This window comes from Capsicum annuum, chromosome 6, assembly GCF_002878395.1.
Source record: "Capsicum annuum cultivar UCD-10X-F1 chromosome 6, UCD10Xv1.1, whole genome shotgun sequence".
Lineage (NCBI taxonomy): Eukaryota > Viridiplantae > Streptophyta > Magnoliopsida > Solanales > Solanaceae > Capsicum > Capsicum annuum.
Window position 1 is genome coordinate 5,563,529 of NC_061116.1, and position 23,866 is coordinate 5,587,394.

At 36.2% G+C, this 23,866-nt stretch overlaps 1 pseudogene; it reads left to right on the forward strand.

The window, feature by feature from the left end:
• Positions 1 to 21,329, forward strand: part of LOC107874508 — a 33,571-nt pseudogene extending 12,242 nt beyond the window's left edge.
• The last annotated feature ends 2,537 nt before the right edge of the window (positions 21,330 to 23,866 follow it).

The window sequence follows — 23,866 nt, forward strand, 5'->3', positions numbered from 1 at the left end:
TAATCCTTAAAATGCTTTCGGAGGGGAGGAATGACTTTACATGCCCAAGCCTAAAAATTATAAACAGGAAGCAAGCAAAAAAAGGTCACAAGTATATTCAATATAAATTAATGAATGAGTAAAAATAGTGATTAATTTTACCATGAAAGCCCAACGAAAGCCGTATAATGTGGTCGTCTTTGACTTTAGCTCTCCAGTAAATATTTGACAGTTAAGTAGTACCTGTCGTATCCCTAGGGATAATCGTTGAATTTTCCAAAATCATCAGCAAGCACCAAAAATTACGTTCTATGACTTTCTTGATGTCTCCTGCCAATAAAATGGAATGGACAAACCAAACTAAGCACAATTTCTCCATATAGTGCTTTGGTATGTCTTTATTCTTGAGATCCGTTATCAAATCCTCCACTTTGTAGCTAGGTCCAATAATGCCCAACAACCCATTTTTTTTTACCTTGTGTTTGTTGGACCCTTTGTGGGGTGTTTTCTTAATGAGAGGTTCTTCTGGACGATAGCATCTCAAGCCCATCACAATGGAAACTCTTTCAATCCAAAATAAATCGGCATACCACAGTAGTTGATCCAGACTTCATCCAATACTAATGGTTTTGACAAAATCATGCTGAAATTTTGATATTATTTCATGCCCCATTGGTGAGGAAGTGTTATCACTTTCCTCGGCTTCATTTTTCCCTGACTGCGATTGTTCTGGAAGTTCTTCCAAATCTATCTGTACTCCAGCCTTTTTTGTTTACTGATAAGAAGTTGATCAACTTTCTCCACTTTCAGTTTCTTTTCTTTTGGGAGACATCTTTTAACTACAAACAAAAGAAAAACAAAAAATACATTTCATTTGATGTCTGCATAATTTTTTTAAAAAAGGTGAGACAAATTTCAATAAATTATTCTTACCACATAACCAAAAAAATACTCCAACGGATAACCCATCAGTTGGAACAGATGGGGAACCTGAATCTATTTGAAGACCTATTTAATATCTCTCAACAGATATTCCACCTGTTGCAACAGGTCGAAAAATTTCAATAAATTATTCTATGCCACATTACAAGAAAATACTCCAACGGATAACCCATCAGTTGGAATAGATGGGGAATCATTTTGAAGACCTATTTAATATCTCCCAACAGATCTTCCACCTGTTCAACAGATGGACCACCACTACCACAACCAATACCACCAAGACCACCACCAATGCCACCAATAACAACACCAAGACCACAGACACCACTGCCAAAAAATAAAAATACCAACACCACCACCACCAACCATCAACAACACCACAAACACCATCCAACAATACCATGATAGTCAACAAAACACTGAGAGAAAAACTAGGGTTTTCTCGGGTGCTTCCTACTTTTTTAGCATCAAAACTCAAAATTGTTAACCCATTCTCGAAGATAATACAACTAAAAGTCTTCTTTTTCATCATTAACTAAAAAGCCTTATTTTTTAGAATAAAGAACAAATGTAGAACTCTTCTCAAACTTTGTTACATGCGAAGACAGAGAAAACAACGGATACAAATGGGAATGAAGTACAAAAAACAACAATATGTAGTCGTAAATGGGAAGAAAATCGATCTATTTTGAAGGGTTGAGCCATATGTTGAGTAGTTATTGTTTGTATTGTTGAGAGGAAGACGAGACCCCGAAAGAGAGAGAAAAGTGAGAACTTCATATTTGAAATGCAAAGTGTTTCGCGCAAATGGATGATTTGTAATTTTAGAAAAGAATGTCAAGTTTTGAAATTGCTAATTTGGTCCGAATTGATCTTAATTAATTTTAAAAATTTTAAAAGATATAGTTTTTAAAACCTTGAGTTGATGAGAACTCATTTCAACTCAGAGTGATCGATCGACGACTCGGGTCGGGATGAACGCAATATCAATGCCATACAATTGCAAAGACTCGATTGGTTTTGTAGTTGACCCTGCGAGCTCGTTCATTCATCCCTAGTTCCACCTAAATCAACTTAGGTACTATCACTAACATTGAGTTGATGAGAACTCATTTCAACTCAGAGTGATCAATCGATGACTCAGGTCGGGATGAACGCAATACCAATGCCATGCAATTGCAAAGACTCGATTGGTTTTATAGTTGACCCTGCGAGCTCATTCATTCATACCTAGTTCCACCTAAATCAAATTAGGTACTATCACTATCCTAATATTAAGTTGATGAGAACTTATTTCAACTCAGAGTGACCGATCGATGACTCGGGTCAGAATGAACATAATACCAACGCCATACAATTGCAAAGACTCGATTGGATTTGTAGTTGACCCTGCGAGCTCATTCATTCATCCCTAGTTCTACCTAAATCAACTTAGGTACTATCACTATCCTAACATTGAGTTGATGAGAACTTATTTCAAATTAGAGTGATCGATCGATGACTCGGGTCGGGATGAACGCAATACCAACTCCATACAATTGCCAAGACTCGATTGGATTTGTAGTTAACCCTGCAAGCTCATTCATTCATCCCTAGTTCCACCTAAATCAACTTAGGTACTATCACTATCCTAATATTGAGTTGATAAGAACTTATTTCAACTCAGAGTGATTGATCGATGACTCAGGTCGGGATGAACGCAATACCAATGTCATGCAATTGCAAAGACTCGATTGGTTTTATAGTTGAACCTGTGAGCTCATTCATTCATACCTAGTTCCACCTAAATCAACTTAGGTACTATCACTATCCTAACATTAAGTTGATGAGAACTCATTTCAACTCAGAGTGATCGATCGACGACTCGGGTCAGAATGAACATAATACCAACGCCATACAATTACAAAGACTCGATTGGATTTGTAGTTGACCCTGGGATCTCATTTATTCATCTTTAGTTCCACCTAAATCAACTTAGGTACTATTACTATCCTAACATTGAGTTGATGAGAACTCATTTCAACTTAGAGTGATCAATCGACGACTCGGGTTAGGATGAACACAATACCATTGCTATGCAATTGCAAAGACTCAATTGGATTTGTAGTTGACCCTGCGAGCTCATTCATTCATTCCTAGTTCCACATAAATTAATTGCAATAAAATCTATTGCAATAAATGACTAAGCTGTTGAAAATTTTCAAACAGTTATTCATATCTGTTGCAATAGATGACATATCTGATTTAATTATCAAATAGATATTTGCATTTGTTGTGACAGTTGACTGAGCTGTTGGAAATTTTCAAACAGATATTTATATCTGTTGTAACATATTACATATCTGATTTTATTAATTATCAAATGAACATTTTCATCTATTGTCACAGATGGCTGAGCTGTTGGGATTTTTAAATAGATATTTATATCTGTTGTAACAGATGACTCAACTGTTTAGATTTCTAAACAGATATTTATATATGTTGCAACAGATGGCATATCTTTTTGAAATCTGTTTTTCTCTTTTAATTCTAAAGTAAGCTTCTGGTCCGAGTAGATAATATCAAGTAGTAGTACTTACTACTAAAGGCGGTAAAAAATATTTCTTGGATATCTCAAAAGTGAGTTCATTGACAAGTCTTGTCTTGTCTTTTCAATGTCAGTAGTCTTAGTCTTCCTCGTTCCCCTCAAATTATTAATGAAATTAATGAATATTAATTAATGAATATTGAAAACCACCACATCTACGTACACAATACATCTATAGAAATTGTCTCATCTCATCTCTTTCTTCAGCTGCAGTTTATTTTATTCAACTCTCATCTTTTTCTTTCTCTCCTATTTAGGGTCACAACCTTTTTTCTCTCTTTTCTCTTCTCTTCTCATAAAGATCTTTTCGGATCTAAACCGATCCATATCTTTCCTCGACTTAAATTTCTATTTTGATCCCCTTTTTGATATTAAGATATGGTTCATTATTGCTCTTTCATTCTCGTTTTCTTCTTTGCAAGTTATAGTTATTTACATTTGTTTTTTTATTTAATTACTATTTACCCATATCATATTCATTAAAAAAATTTGAATGAACTTTTAAGTGTTGAATAAACAAATCGAGAATTCTTATTACAATATGAGAAAAAAGTCATCTATTGGGAGAAGTTTAGAAGCCTTGTTGGCAGTATCATTTTTTTTGTATGTATTTTATTTGTTTCCTTATTGTTGGTGCAGTTATTGATATTGTTGGTGGGGTTGGCATTGTTGGAACTTGTGGTGTGATGTTGTTGATGGTTCTAGAACAAAGGATGTTGCTTCTTTGTTGTTGATGTTGTTGGAACAAATGTTGTTTATGTTTTTTTTTGTTGATGTTTATGCTGTTGTTGATGTTGCAATAGATGGAGAAACTGTTGGAACAAATAAAACCACCAAAAAGGCTGGTTTAATATATTTCATCAGACTCCATATCTGTTGCAATAGACTCCATATCTGTTGCAACAAACTCCACATCTGTTGCAACAGACTCCACATCTGTTGCAATAGACTCCACATCTGTTGCAACAGACTCCACATCTATTACAACAGACTCCATATCTATTACAACAGACTACACATCTAATGCAATAGATGGCTAATGTTTTTTTTGTGACATTATTTTTTTCTTTTCTTTGTAGATATAAGGAACTGACAGTTGATCAACTTTTAACGGATTATCGTAAGAGGCTGCAGTAAAGATGGGTTTAGAGAAATAAGCTGCTTGCAGATGAAACCACTTCATATATAGGAGGTATGTATTACTGATAATGTTATCGTGGAAACACATATAGAGTGCACTAATTTTGTGAATGCTGTTTTTATTGATTAGTCATAGATCGTTCAAATAAAATGTCTACAATTTTACAGTTAAGTTTGGTAGGTCCGAACGGATAAGGCTGAGGGACCAATAATATGGTTCTGATACCCTTTTAAGATCTAATGTCGGTTGTTGCTCATGTTTATTTGTCAAGCATTTTGAAGAGATATAATTTTGGTGTCATTGTAAAGAGATTCAATAGCGATTGGACTAACCTTTAGGGTGCATTGGACCCTTAGAGGGCCTTCGAAGCTTAGTACTGCATCTAATAAGAATGGAAAACCAATATAGCTATTGCCCTGACCTAAATTTATATAGTTGGGTTGCTCGCTCGGGGTGATGATTATATGCCAGAAGGTGCGGTAAGAGAATTCCTTCGAGGGAAAATGGGTGGTTGATGGAAGACTATATCATCTGAGAGCTAATTAAAGAAGAGAAATAGGGTAGAAAGTAACTTCTAGAGAATCTGGCCTATGGAATTATCTTAATAGATGTGAGATCCGAATCAAGTGCAAATATGAAAGTGTATCCGATAATGTAATTTCATCTGTTGTGTCTCTGAAAGAAAAACAATGCAGATGGACACTTTTTTAGGGAGCTGCATGGTTGGGATTATCACCTAGATAGAAAATAGGAGAAGACCAACAAAGAAGCCTCACGGGCATCGAGGGTTGAAATGATGTACAACAAGTCTAGAAAACTTACGCCAACAGCAACTGCAATTAAAATAAAGAATCTAAGTGAAGGCAACAATTTTTGAATTTTAAATTTCATCCTATGCTTTTTTTGTTTGTGTTTTTGATCAGGTCCACTGTCGTTGACCTGATCGGAACCACAAACGAGATTGAAAGGCAAATAGAGTATCATTACTTCCTTAGCAATATGGTTATAATTGATTGTGTTTTCTTGCCTTAACATGTTTTCAACATTCCTTGGAGAAGATCAGATGCTTGCTGTAGTATGTGAATCCTGATAATTTTCAAGCTTGCCTCCAGCTTGTTGATTCTGTATTCAAGTTGGTCGTTTCCGTCTTCAAAGTTGGTAAGGAGTTCCTCGTCTCTTGTGAGCTCGAGCAGGAACACTACCTTCAAAGTTGTGGCATCCTAATTAAAAGTTGTGGTCCTTCATGTATGTGGTATTCTTTTGATCCTAAATTATGTGATGATGTTTGGATTTCGAGAGTCAAAACAAATTATTTTTAATCACAATTTATTCATTTGCCATTTTAAATTATTAATTATTCTAACCTATATTATTTTAAACGAAGTATTCAAGTGTGTAAATTTCATGTTCGAAGACTAAATGATTATATATGTGTTTAAATCTAGGGTCAAAATTAAGAGTAATATTAAAGTGGGTTAAGGTGATAGGTTGGGTGTGGGTGAATTCTTCATAATGAATCAAAACTAAAAAAAAATAAATTAAAAAATTAAAAAATGACGTGGACCTCTAATAAGAGGCCACGTGGTAAAACAGTTTTTTTAGAAAACCACCGTTAAAAAGTAATGGCATGGATGGACCGGTTTTATAATGGCGATGGCATGAATGAGCCTAACTTGTAACGGATGACATAAATGAGCCATTTCTGATAGTTCAGTGGCATATTTGAGCCTTTTCCCTTTAATTAATTGAATTGATGGGTTATTTTTTCTTTCTACTTTTAGACTTTTGATATTGGTGTAAATGGGGATAATCAAAATATTCTCTTGTATTTCACAAAAATAAAATAAAATGGTATTCTATCTTTATTATAAATATCCACTGTTATAAAAGTTTGGAAAAATACATAAGTAATCACTAAACTATAGGTGAAAGCCTAGAGACACGCTTTATCTACTTTTTTATATACACTTTTGTTTTATATGCAAAAACAATTATTTCATGAGTATCTGGTACCTCACATGTCAAATAACTATATTCTTCGAAAACTAAACTAACAAAACAAGAAGATAAAAAGAAATTTATCACTTTCTTTTTCTAAAAATGAGATAAGCATTTAATACTCCCAAATTATGATCAAAGTTACCACAACACATCCAACTTCACAGGGGTCCTAATACCCCCATGAAGCACGTAAGCTACTACAAAGCTGGAGACAAAGTCAGTTTTAATTTGAAGCACGTAAGCTTCTAGCTCAGAAATTGAGGGGTGATCTGGATACTAGACCAGAAAGTTGCCCTGTTGAGAAATTTTACATATACTGGACAGTGTCAGGAAGGAGGTTCGATGAGGCTCTGTTGGCTAATGCTGCAAAGCTGGAGACAATGCGATCCCTTTGGATGTCCAACTGTTCAGTAAGTTTTGAAGCATGTAAACTGCTAGCTCAGAAGTTGCCAGGGTTTAATGTTGAAGTTATAGATGAGAGCGGTCATCCGGATACGAGACCAGAAAGTTGCCCCAATGAGAAACTTCACATATATAGGAAAGTGTCAGGAAGGAGGTTCGACACTCCGGGTTTTGTTTGGATAATTGAACAAGATGCATCATTGACTCCATATTGCAGTTTAAATTTTTGGTCATGTATGGTTTAACTTTGTTGTATCATTCATTGCCAAAAAGACAGAATGACAATGGAAAAGAACATAGCATAGAATACGAGATACCTATTGGCAGAAAATAACAAAATACTGTTGCTATGCTATTGTCGCACTAGAAGAAAAACCAAAGCATGAATCCATAATGCATCAATCGTGTATTTAATGGACTTAAAGGTGCAACTTGCAGAAAAGAAGACACGGTTAGAAGCCAAAATTGGAAAAGAATTAACTAGGACGATTTAACCTAGGTTCAAATAATGGCTTTGTGGCATCAACTTTCTCATCAAATTGTGAGAATAAACAATGGTGGCCTTGAGCATTCGTGACAAAGGAATAGAAGCGTGCTCATCAGTGAAGGAGGCCGATAGCCATGTTGAGCCTGTCGAAGATATTCAACTTGCAATCAATCAATGAAGGAGGTGACAACCATTTAAGTAGTGCAATGTATCGATAAACTTTTAGAATTTCAAAGTCTTGGTTTCACAGTCTTAAGCAGGTTTATCTAGCATTGTTTAGCTGCATTTTACCCTTTTATAAGTACTTTAGTCCTTAATGGTGAAAAAGTTGTAATCTTTGCATCTGGAGTTATTTGTACTTATTTTTTGTAGAGCATTGTTTTTTGAGTACTTTAGTCCTTACTGGTGAGAAAAAGTTCAAATCTTTGCATCTGATTAGAGAAAATACTAATGGGTTTTATGGAGCGTTGTTGTCTGAGTACTTTACCCCTTACTGGCGTTACTGCCGAGAAAAGTTGTAATCTTTGGATCTGGGGTTAGCTATACTCATTTGTAACTGAGGGGTTGATGAAATGGTATGTTTTATAGAGTATTATTGTCCGAGTACTTTAGTCGTTACTCGTGAAAAAAAGTTATAATCCTGCATTTGGGGGTAGCTGTTTTGAAGAAATAGTAGGTTCGTGGAGCATTTTTGTCCGAGTATTTTGGCAACTGGATGGTCTTTGACGGCACTTGTGTTGAAAGAGTAGCAAGAATACCATACCGTAGATATGCCTTGGTCCTTTGATTCTATATCCGGGCAATGAAGCAAGATCATCGACTTGTATGACCTGGCTACAAAAACAGAAGTGATGTAAGAGGGCGCAATTTCCAGACTAACTTTAAAAACTAAGTGGAAACTGAATCTTATTAAAATTTTAATCGAACCATTGTATTTTATCTTTGTTTTATTATGTAACTCACAATTTGACGCAGGAATCTGAGAGAATTGGACTTGGGAGAAAGTGAAGTGGAAGACCTGAGTGGTCATTGGCTTAGTCATTTTCCTGATAGCTGCACATCGCTCGTTTCACTTAACATTGCTTGTTTGGCTTCGGAGGTCAGATTCTCAGCTTTGGAGCGTCTAGTTTCTCGCTCTCCTCATTTGAGAACTCTTCATCTCAATCGTGCTGTGTCCATCGAGAAACTTCCAAAGCTACTTCTCATGCTTCTCAGTTGGTTGAATTTGGTACTGGATCTTACTCTGCTGACACACAGGCTGATGTTTCTGAAGGTTTCGTAAATGTATCTCAGGCTTTTTCGGGCTGCAATAAACTCAAAGGGTTGAGTGGGTTTTGGGAGGCCGTGCCAGCCTACTTTCCAACTATTTATCCAGTCCACGCCAAACTCACCTCTTTGAATTTAAGCTACGCTACCGTTCAAATACCTGATCTTGGCAAGCTCATCAGCCACTGTCACAATTTACAGCGGTTGTGGGTAGGTTCTATTTTGTGTTTTAGTTTTGTTTAAATTTGCGTGTTTTCAACAATCGAGACTTGATACATTAACTGTGTTTATGATAAAATAGAAAAGTTGATCATAGTTATCATTCTTTTATCTTCAAAGCATTTTGTCTAGTTGTAGTAACAGAAGTTTCCGAGCGAAGAACAGTCATCCTAACTTATTACTAATTGTTATGCTGATTCTGATAACTGCCAGAATAAACAAAGAGTGTAGATAAGCTTTGTCGCATACTGAAATAACGTAGCTAAACGATTGATGTCTAGTAAATTCCGGAATAATTTTCTGGTCAACCATATGGAGAATAACTTAATGTTGCATAGTTGTTATCTGGACTAAGACTTGCTCGTACACTTCGGCAATTGGCGTTTTGTCTCTCCGAGTTGGATGCTTCCACAAGTCTTTTAAGTTCTTCTTGTCCGGTGACTCTGATTTTATCTCTTGCATTATTGCTTTATATCACTTGAAATGAATGTGATTGCAGGTGCTAGATTACGTTGAAGATAGCGGCCTTGAGGAGATTGCCAACTCTTGTAAGGAACTTCAAGAGCTTAGGGTGTTCCCGTCTGATCCATTTGCTCTAGGACCGAACATATCCTTGACAGAGCAAGGCCTGGTGGCTATCTCAGTGGGCTGCCTTAAGCTACAGTCAGTTTTATACTTCTGCCGCCAAGACAAATGACGCATTGGTCACTATTGCAAGGAACCGTCCTAATATGATCCGATTTCGTTTGTGTATTATCGAGCCTCAAACACCTGATTACTGTCACGACCCGAGCCGGGGCTATCACGACCCGAGCCAGGGCCCTAGCCGTGACGGACATCCCTAACTATGAAGGCCCGAGAGCCCTTCTAACTTGTAATCATATCCACCATTCATATATAAATAGGAAATGCGGAAATAAAATCTGCTACGGAAACATGGTTATAGTCTAAATTTAGTTTAACAATGAGGAATAAAATCCAATATCAACTAAACACCGTCTGAAAACCGTCTGCGAAATATCTACTACATGATCAAATAACACCTATCTGAAAGCTAGGACAAGTCCCCCAGTGTACCAAAATCATAATAAATAATAACTGTCTGAAAGAAACTAGGCCTTCTGAAATATAGAAGGCTCACCAACTGGTACTCTTCACTCCTGTCTGATGAAATCTACTGCTTATCAGGACCCCTAGATTGTGCCTCAGACCTGGAGGGAGGGGGGTTAATACAGATGTACTAGTACGGAAAGTAATCCAAAATAAAGCTTTTATATAAATAAAATAATGGATAGCAATTTGTCAAGACATCATACATAAAATAGTCTACAAAACACATGGGCACTTTTCAAAAAAAAATAAAAAATCATAAATCATTCTTGACAATGCAGTTTTCTGATCTTTGTATTAATTTTGAGTTAGGTGGTACACTCCTACAAGTCTAAAATTTCACGGTCTGTATGGAATCCGCCATTGACTCGGCGGGAAAGCCCCCAACCCCAGTGTGCCGCAAGGGTTCGAGTGTCTAAGTCTAATACGCCACAGGGCACTAGGCCAGCGTAATATAACATACCCAGATCGACAAATCACGGTTTTGGAAAATGAGTTGTCTGAACTCGTTCGTTCTTTAGGGGACCACCTAACATCTCTTTATGCCTAATTTTATCCATTTCTAGACATATATCATTCTGAAATATCAATTCATAAAAAGAATCTGATTTCTATGTTCGTCTGAGTCTGTTATGGCATTGTCTATTTTCGTATCGTCATACCAAGATTTTCAAGTCGTAATTCTAAGCCATAATGCATTAAGCATGATTCTTTCATTAAAACTCAAATCAGACCACCCAACATTTCAAATAGTATAAGAGGTTTCATGTTCCAAAACATAAGTCAAAACTATGCAAGAATCCTTTAAACATAGGGTGGTTATGTGCTTTTGGCAAAATCATGCACTCTTTCATTATATGAATATTTTCAACATTTACAAGCCCAACTATCCTCTCTTTTGAAATTCAAATTGTAATCCAATCATAACAAAATTCAAGACATTTTATACCATGCTTTTCAAGGATGTATTCAAAACAATTCATATCATATGAAAGATAGGAAAATCATAACAAGAATGGATTCATTATAATTCATGCTCTCAATTGAATATTCATCATTAAACACATGCATACATATATATAGAATTTCAAATCAATTTGGGGAAAGGCCTAAAGACCAAAACAATGTCATTGAGACTTCTAAAACATGATTATAAATCATAAATCTAAAATCCTTTTTCTTAAAATCATGATTTATATGCCCATGAGATGTTTAGAAAACCCCCGCGTACCTTAAATTAGAAGCTTTTGAATGAACTCTAGCTTTTGGGATGCTATAAGTACGATTGATGAGTGCCTCTTGTAGCCCTCGCAATGTGGATTCCGAATTTTGAAGAATTAAGGAAAACCCACGGTTAAATCTTGAGATATTTGGGTTCTTAGTTTGAAACCCTAGGGTGAGTTTTTGATGAATTTGAGAGAAAAGAATCATATTTTGGTGTTTTGGGAGTTTAATCCTGTGTTATAGCTGGATAAGGGATGAAAGATTCCCATTTTGCCCTTAAAAGGAGGAAACAACCTGAAATTTTGGTGCGTGCGATAGGGCGTGCGTTGCACGCTTATCGCATGATGCTACTGTCTCAGTCACTAAAATAGGCATAACTTTTCGCTCGGGTATCAGATTTGGGCAAAATTGGTATCGTTGGAAATCTAATTTGAAGAGATTTCATTTGATATATAGTAGGACCTCTAATTCATTATATACAAAGAGTTATGGTTGATTGAAGTTGACCCAAGTTTTGAAGCTCACTCAAACTCCAATGATAGGAAAGCTTTCAACTCGTCCTTGAGTTAGGGGACCTCTATGATCTCAATTCATGATTAAATAGGTTCAAACACTACATAATTGATTAACATGCCAAATTTAGATAGGATTTATGGCTTGTGGATCATCTATGCATAGAAACGACGGTTTTTATTCTAGCCCGAAATGTGGGGTGTTACATCATCTCCCCTTTGGGATCATTCGTCCCCGAATGATGGGTAAGAATGTTGAAGTCTTAAAGGTATGGAATAATGTGGACGTGATATGTCTTCTAAGAAGGGATATAGCCGAGTTGAAACATTTAAACTTCTATCATGAAACTAAATTCTGAGCTGACTTGACTTTACTTGCAAATAAGGAGCTGATTCATGCTGAGAGTTTAGGATTCCCTTGAAGTGTTCATGACCCAATCATATATATTGAATTGAGAAGTGATAACTTAGGCTAGTACGAATCTTAAGATAACATGATTTAGACTGCACTAGGGTATTACACTATCTGAGCTAAAAGTTACACTCTTATGAACTGAGTCATGGCTAAATAGATGAATCTGAAACATGATGCTTGGACTGAACTGAATTCACAATTTACATGGATGGAATAGATTATCTCTTGGGATGGTCATACGCATAAGACTTCGGATAGCAGGACTGGGTGAAAAGGTGGAAAACCCGTAGTAACTTGTCTGCCTGACTGTTAAGCTGAATTGCTGGCTACACAGACTGAATTATATAGAACACTTATACTTAACTGGAGTATCTCTTCAACACTCTTTCTAAAGAAGTTCTAGTAGCATTAGGGAGCAAAGAATCTTGGGTATGAGTTACTAAAGACACCCATCTAAAGAATCCCAACATTGACACTACTCTATAGCGTGGAATATAGACATATAACTCATAAACTAAGATAGAGTTACCCAGCCTTAGGAGATACAACTTCTTACTGTCAAGCTTAGAACACTTCTCGAATATTCCTCAACTATACTATTCTTCTTAAATACCATATTCATTGATTCAAATTGTAATACTCATATGGGCATTGATAAATCTTTTTACTAATGTCTAAAGTAGCTTAAATCCTTTCACTGTGATCAAGCCTAACTCTAAATCACAAAATACAACATGCCACACTATGATACTAGTCTAAACCATATGATTCAACCTTCTATATATTTTTAAAGTTCACACCCTACACATATCATGCCTTACCACTTTAATGACTAACTCTGATCTCTTACTATGGATTCACTAGCGCATATTGAGTTCCTCCACTTAAATCCCAACATGTCATTCAAGCCTATATTTATAACCACATAAGAACTCCTAGGCAAACACCCATAAGGACATACTTCACATATTCTCTAAACCACTATCAATATAACTCCCACGCGCTACCCCAAGAACACACACACACAAATTTTCACTAACCATCACATATATCAAAGACTTAGCCCCAGATCTTACTTCACACTTATGGCCTTATATAAAACAAGCATACGATGATCTTCCATCAACAAGAAACATTTACTCATCACCACTATCATTACATAAGGAGGAGTCACTAAAAGGTTAGGACATAAGATCTTGAAGCATGGAAGGATATTATACGAGAATTGACACTTAACTGAGGCCTGAGAAACAGCAAATCAACATCAGGGATTCATTAAAGTGATCTGAATTGAGAGTATACCTGTCTATAAGCTTAATATCACCAATTATTTAGCGTGTAACATGCATTATGGGAACTGGGCACATTATAAAGCGTGAGTACATGAGTCATAAGCTGCATGACCTTAATTTGGAGTTCATAACTTATGAAATATGATCCCAACTACTGAATGAACTGGAATTCCAAATTTAGGAACTGGAAGAGCACGTGATTCTCTATCATATACATGAACATGAACTATGATTATGGAAATAAAACGTAAAGCATGAGTAAGTATTAGGATAACTGAAAAGTACTGAGATAAGAATGGGTTGAGCCTCACCCTCACTTCCTGATGTTCTATATCATACTGACATCACTACTAGAATCTGAGAGCCAGTCTTGGTCACTTGTTTTATGATCTCCCCCTTAGCTTTAAGACATCATATTAAGTTTTAGAGATCCCTTACTAGACTCTAAACTGAACTACACTCACTGCAATCTGGGGTATGGAATACGACAATACATGCAATTAATAAAACTTAACCTAAATAGCTACACCTGGAAGGGGAAAACCCACTGCTAATCCTATCTTCTGAGACATACTCTATCTTTCTATAGCCCCAATAGTCAATCACATAATACTTGAACACTTACTAACTTTGAATCCTCGTGAGTATTCCCATAGTCGGAGTACACACCCTATAGCACTTCAACTCTTATTTTTGTCGGTTCAACCTTCAAAAATTCAAACTTAGATTATAATACTTAACATTGGTATCACCAAGCCTTTGATGAATCATACTAATAGTCTTTCTCCACCTAGCAGCTTAATGGTACAACTATGTCTACTAGCCACACGCAACATGTAATAGTCTTAGAAAATACCGCAACTCCATATCACCTTGGGCATACTTCTACCTCATACATACAACATCATACTTTGTTACGAATCAAATAAACTTAATCTATTGCACACACCATTCAAGCCTATTAGATCACTTCCATATAACTAGTATCATTAACTAAGAAATCATCACATCCACTTTATGGACATCAACTATTCAAACTTAATGTCTAGTGCTAAGCATGATTTACAACCCAACCTGACACACAATTCTCACAAAACATTTATCATAAATCTTAAGCCACTACTCTTACATCCACATCCCACATTAAATTCAAGACAATAGTCTAGCATCAATCATCTACCACCAATGAAGAAGGCAACATAATATACTAGTCCATCAAATTGGGACATTCTATCCAAATACCTCAAAAATCTACTACATACTTTCTCACAAGTAGTACTAGTTTACAACTACCAATGAAAAGAAGGTCAAGGGGGGTAAAGTCACATAATAGATATGGTCAACCTTAATCTTATATTATAACCCCATACAATCTTATCTACTTATACGGCTTTCTCACATCACACTTACTTACCCAACCATACATTTAGACTACCTTCAAATTCCACAAACAATAATGAGTCTACAGTTATAACTTACTAGCTCATCTAGCCATTTTCATACTTCAAGCAGAAAATAATTCACCTTAACTAATAACTTCTTCTTTACCTTCTACTAAACTAACACACAAGGATGTATCACTTCATTACCAACTCAATCTTATGAGAAAAGATTCGACTATACATATATTCAACCAACACAAGAACAACAAGTTGCTAGTGAATCGAAATAGGCCTCACACGGCTTCACTAGACTTTGATTTTTGTGTTTTGAACAAGAAAATAAAATGAATAATAGAGTAAATATGCTAGTGAATCGAAAGAGCCCCACACGACTTCACTAGATTTTTAGTTTCAATAACACGATGATAACAAGATTACAAGAGATAGAAACTTGACACACAATCATCAATGATCTAAGAATACACATCTTACTCTGTATAAATAAAAATTTGAGTCAAACACTTCCCCTATAGACTACCATACAATCCACACATGCTATTAGCTACCACATTAGTCTATCACTATAAAGGGGTAAATCATCCTCAAACATCGATTATTCAACTAAAATATTTATTTATACAGAAGTCGCCCTTACTCTGACTCCTAACTTTGTGACTTTATAACATCAGCTTCTTGGTCTAATCTCACTACCAATAGGTCATGACATCGTCACTTTAACTTATACTACTACTCGGGTGGAAATACAGTTCCAACAATTCTGCTACACATCATTCCCCTTTTAGGCATGACATCTGCAACATAGATTTTTGAAAAGGAATGAATACCCTTAATACCGCAGGCTGAAAAGCATGATTTCATCAGAACCAAAGTTCACACTAGAATCAATACACTCTGAAGCACTAACGGCTCTTCTCAAGTCCTTGCACAATTTTAAAATCTTATATGGCTCAATCAGAAAAGACTATACCATTTAAACTCTAAACTTCTGCACTTGATTCAACTCAACAATAAGACATATCTGAGCACATCAAAGTAAGGAAAGAATTGAGATAACTTTAATTTTGTATGAGCAATACCATAGCATAAATTAGAGTATGAAAGAGGAACATTCTGACTCCATAGCACGAACTAGAACATGAAGAAAGGGAAATATTCCTAAATTCCTATTAGCCTCCTGCTTATAAGTGTGGCGCGATATAAACCCATAAATAAGACTCTACCTGACGCAATTTGGCAGACACCCTGGGACCATGAACCATGCTCTGATACCAAGTTTGTCACGACCCGAACCAGGGCCCTGGCCATGACGAATATCCCGAACCATGAAGGACCGAGAGCCCTTCTAACTTGTAATCATATACACCATTCATATATAAATAGGAAATACGGAAATAAAATCTACTACAGAAACATGGTCATAATCTATATTTAGATTAACAATAAGGAATAAAATCCAATATCAACTAAACACCGTCTAAAAACCATCTGCAAAATATCTACTACATGATCAAATAACAACTGTCTAAAAGCTGGGACAAGGCCCCTAGTAGACCAAAACCATAATAAATAATAACTGTTTGAAAAAAACTAGGCCTTCTGAAATATAGAAGGCTCACCAACTGGTACTCTTCACTCTTGTCTAATGAAATCTACTGCTTATCAGGACCCTTAGACTGTGCCTCAGAATCTGGAGGGAGGGGGGACAATACAGATGTACTGGTATGCAAAATAATCCAAAATAAAGCTTTTATATAAATAAAATAATGGAGAGCAATTTGTAAAAACATCATACATAAAATAGTCTACAAAACACATTAGCACTTTTTGAAAAAAAAATCATAACTCATTCTTGATAATACAGTTTTCTGATCTTCGTATTAATTCTGAGTTAGGTGGTACACCCTTACAAGTCTAAAATTCCACAGGCTGTATGAAATCCGCCATTGACTCGGTGGGGAAGACCCTAATCCAAGTGTGCCGCAAGGGTTAGAGTGTCTAAGTCAAATACGCCACAGGGCACTAGGCCAGCGTAATATAACATACCCAGATCGACAAATCACGATTTTGGGCAATGAGTTATCTGATCTCATGCCTTCTTCAGGGGACCACCTAACATATCTTTGTGCCCAATTTTATCCATTTCTAGACATATATCATTTTGAAATCTCAAGTCATAAAAAGAATCTGATTTCTATGTTTGTCTAAGTCTGTTATGGCATTGCCTATTTTGGTATCGTCATACCAAGACTTGCAAGTCGTAATTCTAAGCCATAATGCATTACGCATGATTCTTTCATTAAAACTCAAATCAAACCACCCAACATTTCAAATAGTATAAGAGATTTCATGTTCTGAAACATAAGTCAAAACTATGCAAGAATCCTTTAAACATAGGGTGGTCATGTGCTTTTGGCAAAAATCATGCGCTCTTTCATTATATGAATATTTTCAACATTTATCAACACAATTACCCTCTGTTTTGAAATTCAAATCGTAATCCAATCATAACACAATTCAAGACATTTTATACCATGCTTTTCAAGGATGTATTCAAAACAATTCATATCATATGAAAGATGAAAAAATTATAACAAGAGAGGGATTCATTATAATTCATGCTCTCAATTGAATATTCATTATTAAACACATGCATACATATATATATAATTTCAAATCAATTTGGGGAAAAGCCTAAAGACCAAAACAATGTCATTGAGACTTCTAAAACATGATTATAAATCATAAATTTAAAATCCTTTTTCTTAAAATCATGATTTCTATGACCATGAGAAATTTAGGAAAACCCCGCGTACCTTAAATTAGAAGCTTTTGAATGAACTCTAGCTTTTGGGATGCTATATGTACGATTGATGGGTACCTCTTGTAGCCCTCGCAATGGGGATTCCGAATGTTAAAGAATTAAGGAAAACTACTGTTAAATCTTGAGATATTTTGGTTCTTAGTTTGAAACCCTAGGGTGAGTTCTTGATGTGTTTGAGAGAAAAGAATCATATTTTGGTGTTTTAGGAGTTTAATCCTGTGTTATAGCTGAATAAGGGATGGAAGATAGCCATTTTACCCTTAAAAATGTGGAAACAAAACCTGAAATTTTGGTGTGTGTGATAGGGCGTGCGTTGCACGTTTATCGCATGATGCTACTATCTCAGTCACTAAAATGGCCATAAATTTTTGCTCGGGTATCACATTTAGGCAAAATTGGTATCGTTGAAAAGCTAATTTGAATAAATTTAATTTGATATATAGTAGGCCCTCTAATTCATTATATACAAAGAGTTATGGTTAATTGAAGTTGATCCAAATTTTGACGCTCACTCAAACTCGAATTATAGGAAAGCTTTCAACTCTTCCTTGAGTTAGGGGACCTCTATGATTTTAATTCATGCTTAAATAGGTTCACACACTACATAAATGATTAACATACCAAATTTGCATAGGATTTATGGCTTTTGGATCATCTATACATAGAAACGACAGTTTTTATTCTAGCTCATAATGCGGGGTGTTACAGGGGCCTTGGCCGCAACGGACATCTCGAACCCTGAAGGCCCGAGCGTCCCTATCTATCTGGTAATCATGCACAATATTCATTTATTAAAGAAAAATACAGAATTATATAAAAGAACAGAATCATGGTCATATGTATGATATGAATTCAACAAGGGTAAATTAAATCCAAAGCCATCTAATGACATTTGAAAATCGTCTGCGAAATCTCTATTACATGGCTAATAACCACTATCTAAAAACTGGGACAAGGCCCCAGTAGACCAAAACCATAACTAATGATAAATGTCTGAAACATAATTAGGCCTTCTGAAATATAGAAGGCTCACCGACTGGACTCTGCATTGTTGTCTGAAGAAATCTAATACTTATCGGGACCCCTAGACTATGCCTCAGAACCTGGAAGGTAGGGGGTCAATACAGATGTACTGGTACACAAAGCAATCCAAAATAAAGCTTTTAATGTAACAAAAATAGTTGAGAGTTAATCATAAAACATCATATAGGATATAAATTCCAAAACACATGAGCATTTTTGATAATCATAAAACCTTACTGTCAATGCAATTTCTGAGCTTTGTATTATTTTTGAGTTAGGTGGCACTCTCCTACAAGTCTGATATTCCACGAGATATATGAAATCTGACATTGACTCGGCGAGGAATCCCCTAACCCAAGTGTGCCGCAAGGGTTGGAGTGTTTGGGTCTGATACGCCACACGACACTAGGCCAGCATATAATAATATACCTGGATTGACAAATCACGATTTTGGGCAATGACTTTTCTGAACTCATGCCTTCTTCGAGGAACCATCTAAGCTCTCTCTATGCCCAATTTTAGTCTGTTCTGAAACATGCATCATTCTAGTTTCAAAATCTGAAAATCTGATTTCAAACATGCATTCTATTATGTTCTAAATTAGCATGGCATTATCTGAGTTGGTGTCGTCACACCAAGACTTGCAAGTACTATTTCTGAGCCATAATGCATCATGCATGATTCTTTCATCAAAACTCAATTCAGACCACCCAAACATGCAAATAGTATAAGAGATTTCATGTTCTGAAACATAAGTCAAAACTATGCAGGAATTCTTCAAACATATGGTGGTCATGTGCTTTTGGCAAAACCATGCACTCTTTCATTATATGTATATTCAACATTTATAATCATGCACAACCCTCTCTTTTGATTCCACAATCACGTTCAAATCATAGTATAAATTAAGACCTTTCATATCATACTTTTCAAAACAATCCATATCATATGAATAATGAAAAAAATCATATCAAGAGAGGGATTCATTATAATTCGTACCCTTGAATATTCATCCTTAAACACATGCATACATATATATAGAATTTTAAATCAATTTGGGGAAAGGTCTAAAGACCAAAACAATGTCATTGAGACTTCTAAAACATGATTATAAATCATAAATCTAAAATCCTTTTCTTAAAATTATGATTTCTATGCCCATGATATTTTAGGAAAGCCCCACATACTTCAATTACAGAAAATAATGGATGATTCTCAAAGCTTACGATTTGGGGATTTTGAATCTTCAATCAATCTTGAAAAGCCACGGTTAAATCTTGAGTTATTTGGGTTTTCGTTTGAAACCATAGAGAGTGTTCTTGTAAATTTTTTGATGAAAATATGAATAATGTGGTCACTTGAGAGTATAATCTCATGTTTAAGCTGATAAGGGGGTGGAAAAATACCTAATATGCCCTTAATAAGATAGAATATAATATAACTGGGAGCCCGATTTTATGGGCCACCGCTACGCTCCACAATCGCAGTGGATCACTGGAAATCGATGAATGGGATTCTTAAGGTCACCGCGATGTGAAGCCATCGCGTTATCCCACTGGTTGGGACCTAAAACTTTAGCGCGATGCGCCACAATTGCGAACCAAAACTTTAGCGCGATGCGCCACAATCGCGCTAGGCCACTGGAAATTGAAAATTGCTAAATAGCCCCCCTCCATGACGTGCCAAGCACCAAAATGATGGTATTTTACGACTAGGACTTAAACTAGCCATAACTTCTTATCCGAGTGTTGGATTTGGGCGAATATTATATCGACGGAAAACTCATTCAATTTCCCACATGATAAAATTCAAAATTAGGGAAATTATATATGGTTTAAAATTTACTCACTTTAGAAGTCAAAAAAATAAGACTAAGTCTCTTTGACACCATTCTAGTTGTTTAACTCTAAGAGCATACTACCACGAGCTAACGCATGAATAATGCGGGGTGTTACAATTACTTAACCATTGAACCAATTGATGCTAGTTTTGGGGCTATTGTGCAACACTACAAGGAATTGCAACGACTTTCTCTTTCTGGCCTCCTTACAGATCGTGTGTTTTAGTACATCGGGGTCCATGCTAAGAAGTTAGAGATGATTTCCTTAGATTTTGCAGGGGATAGTGATCTAGGCCTCCATTACATTCTCTCTGGTTGTGAGAGCCTCTGTAAATCAGAAATTAGGGACTACCCCTGGTGACGAGGCTCTGTTGGGCAATGCTGCAAAGTTGGAGACAATTGGATCCCTTTAGATGTCCAACTATTCAGGAAGTTTTGAATCATGTAAGCTACTAGATCAGAAGTTGCCAGGGATTAATGTTAAAGTTATAGATGAGAGGGGTCATCTGGATACGAGGATAGAAAGTTACCCTGTTGAGAAACTTTATGTATACAGGACATTGTCAGGGAGGAGGTTCGACACTCCTAGTTTTGTTTGGATAATTGCTGAAGATACATCATTGATGCCATATAGCAACAAAAATTACTCTTTGGTTTCTGCTTAGAAAAAGACTTTAGGTATTAGTTTCGTGCTGATTTTTCTCCTTGTGTAGTTGCAGTGCTCGTTATGGTGTGATACAAGTGAAATGTTCGCCTTACTTTTTGATGGCATCGTTCAAAGTCACTACGTGAAGAATCAAGCTTTGGTCCTATGGAGGGAATGGGATCATACTTGTAGGGGTTATTTTGAGCATGCCATCAAATAAACCCGTGTGTGGAAGATTGCCTGGAGCCTTGAAGACTAGAGGACTCACGGGTTTGGACCACATTTGATGGTTCACGGTTTTGGCCCTTTTATTAAGGTTATTTTGGTCACTTAGCCTCAAGGTCATTTTGGTCTTTTAGCCTTGTCTAAATGACAATCCATTGCCACCTACCTCATTAAGGGCATTGGAGTCATTTTATCTTTCTTTTGTAATATACTATATATAGTCTATTTTAGGTTATTTCTCTTTAGTTAATAAATGATGAACATTTGAAAGAATTATTCTCTCTTTGGAGAGTGTAACACCTTCGTAAAGTTTAGTTAGGGCTTGGAAAATTCATCCTTAGTATAGGGCTTAGAAAAGCCAATATTGTTCTTTGCTTGGAAACGGTGGATCTTGAGGTGAGTGATTCCCTTGGCGGTCACCGTAAGAGTGTGGTGTTGTTGTTACATTAATTAGGGGTTTAGTGTTTGAATCACACTTTGTTCCTAAGTCTTGTAACAAATCTATATCTCACTATCTACCCTTTTATTCTTGTAATCTTGTTATTGTTTGTAGTGGACTGTTTTTGTGTCTTGTTGAATCTGAAAATTTGTGTTCTTGTTTTCATCTTGTTCTTCACGATTTGTGGCTGTTTTGGGTGTCAAATACACCTTTGTTTCTTGTATTCTTGTTGTATATGTCGAATCCAAGTGAGGTCTCCATTTGGTCCACGATTTGTTGTGATTTGTGGATTGTTTTGGAGGGTGTATTGTACTATTTTTGTGGCTGTTTTGTAAGAGTCTAATGGGGAAATCACCTCATAACGTACTTGCTACCCAAACCACAAAGAGAAATACTTACCTACTCCAATCCAATTTATGATGAGAGACAAAAGATTGAGAGGAGTAAAGGAGTGCAAGGTGGTAATCTGAGAGTGGAAAAAGGAGAGGATATATGGAGCGAAGTGAGGGGATTGCCACCAAACCGTGCTAGCATTGGTTATCCTTCCATTTCTAAGGACATTTGTGTAGGTACCAACATGGAAAGAGAAGGCGAACAATGCCAAAAGGAAGTTGCTACCCAAACTTGTGGAGGACCTTCACCTCACGGGAAGGAAGAGTCTACTCAAGATCTTAAAGGTAAAATAGCTAACTTTTATACTTTAGTGCATGTGAATGACAATTTTGTGGCTAGTAAGCCATTGAGTGTGAGTAGTAGCTTACTTATTTATGAGTCTAATGATTTCTTGCCTCTTGTTGATGATGTACATATTGTGACTTTGGATACACTAGTTGATCCTGTTGATGACAGAATTGACTCTTCTTGTAAGATCAATTTATGTCCACCTAGTGTTGAAGCCTATATATTGAACGGAAGTACATCGTCTTGTGTAATTGGTGTTGATCAACTTGTTTGTGAAAATTGTCTCCCACTTGAGTATGTGTGTGATGTGCTTAATAGAACTCAAGTAAGTGAAGTGTTTGAAAATATTGGCCAACAAAGTGGGAGTGAACCTGAGATCTCTTCTTGGGGTAATCTTGTGTTTGGAACATCCTTGAAACTTGATATTGATCATTTAGAGTGCGAGGAACTTGCTTATTCCAAATCTGTCCGTGAGGTAGATCACACTCTCTTTAGGTGTAATGTCTTGTTAAAGATGATTTAAACACTTCTAATAAAGCTAGTGATGAAAATGATGGTATAGCTTGCCTTGGAAGCTATAGCCTATATGCTAACCCACTTTGGTGTGACAACATTCCTCCTAAAGATGGAAATCTATTCTTGGAAGATGAGAGTACTCTTAGGGGTAAGGAATGTGTAGTTGCGGTAGCTACTTCTTCTTTTACTTTGTGTGACTTTATTGTTGAGAGTACTCATGGTTATTATTGGAAAACTAGTAGGGAGTACACACATGAGGGCACCTTGGTAGAAGTCGATTTGAGTGATACCTTTCTCTACTCTGTATTTACTTTGGATAATATGTATGCTATTATAGAGAGTATGTCGTTTAGTTTGGGAGTAGACCATGGGAAAGGGGAGTGTTGTCTAGACCCGTGTCTATGGCCACTTTTCCCATTTGACCCCGGTGCCAAATGTAGAAATGGTGATGTTGGTGCACCCAACTTGTTGCTTGGTCTACATGATAAGCAAAGTATCACTCTTGGTGTATCCCATAACCAAATCCTTCGTACATCTTTCATTGAGTTTTTAATACTTACTTCAAAGGATTCTTGGTTATACTTCAAGTATGTACCCCCTTGGCGTGATGATGTTTATTATTGTGCTAACCCTAACCCTCATGCTATGAGGATGTTGTGCTTGTTTGTCCTTTCTCTTGTTTTGCAAGGTACGGA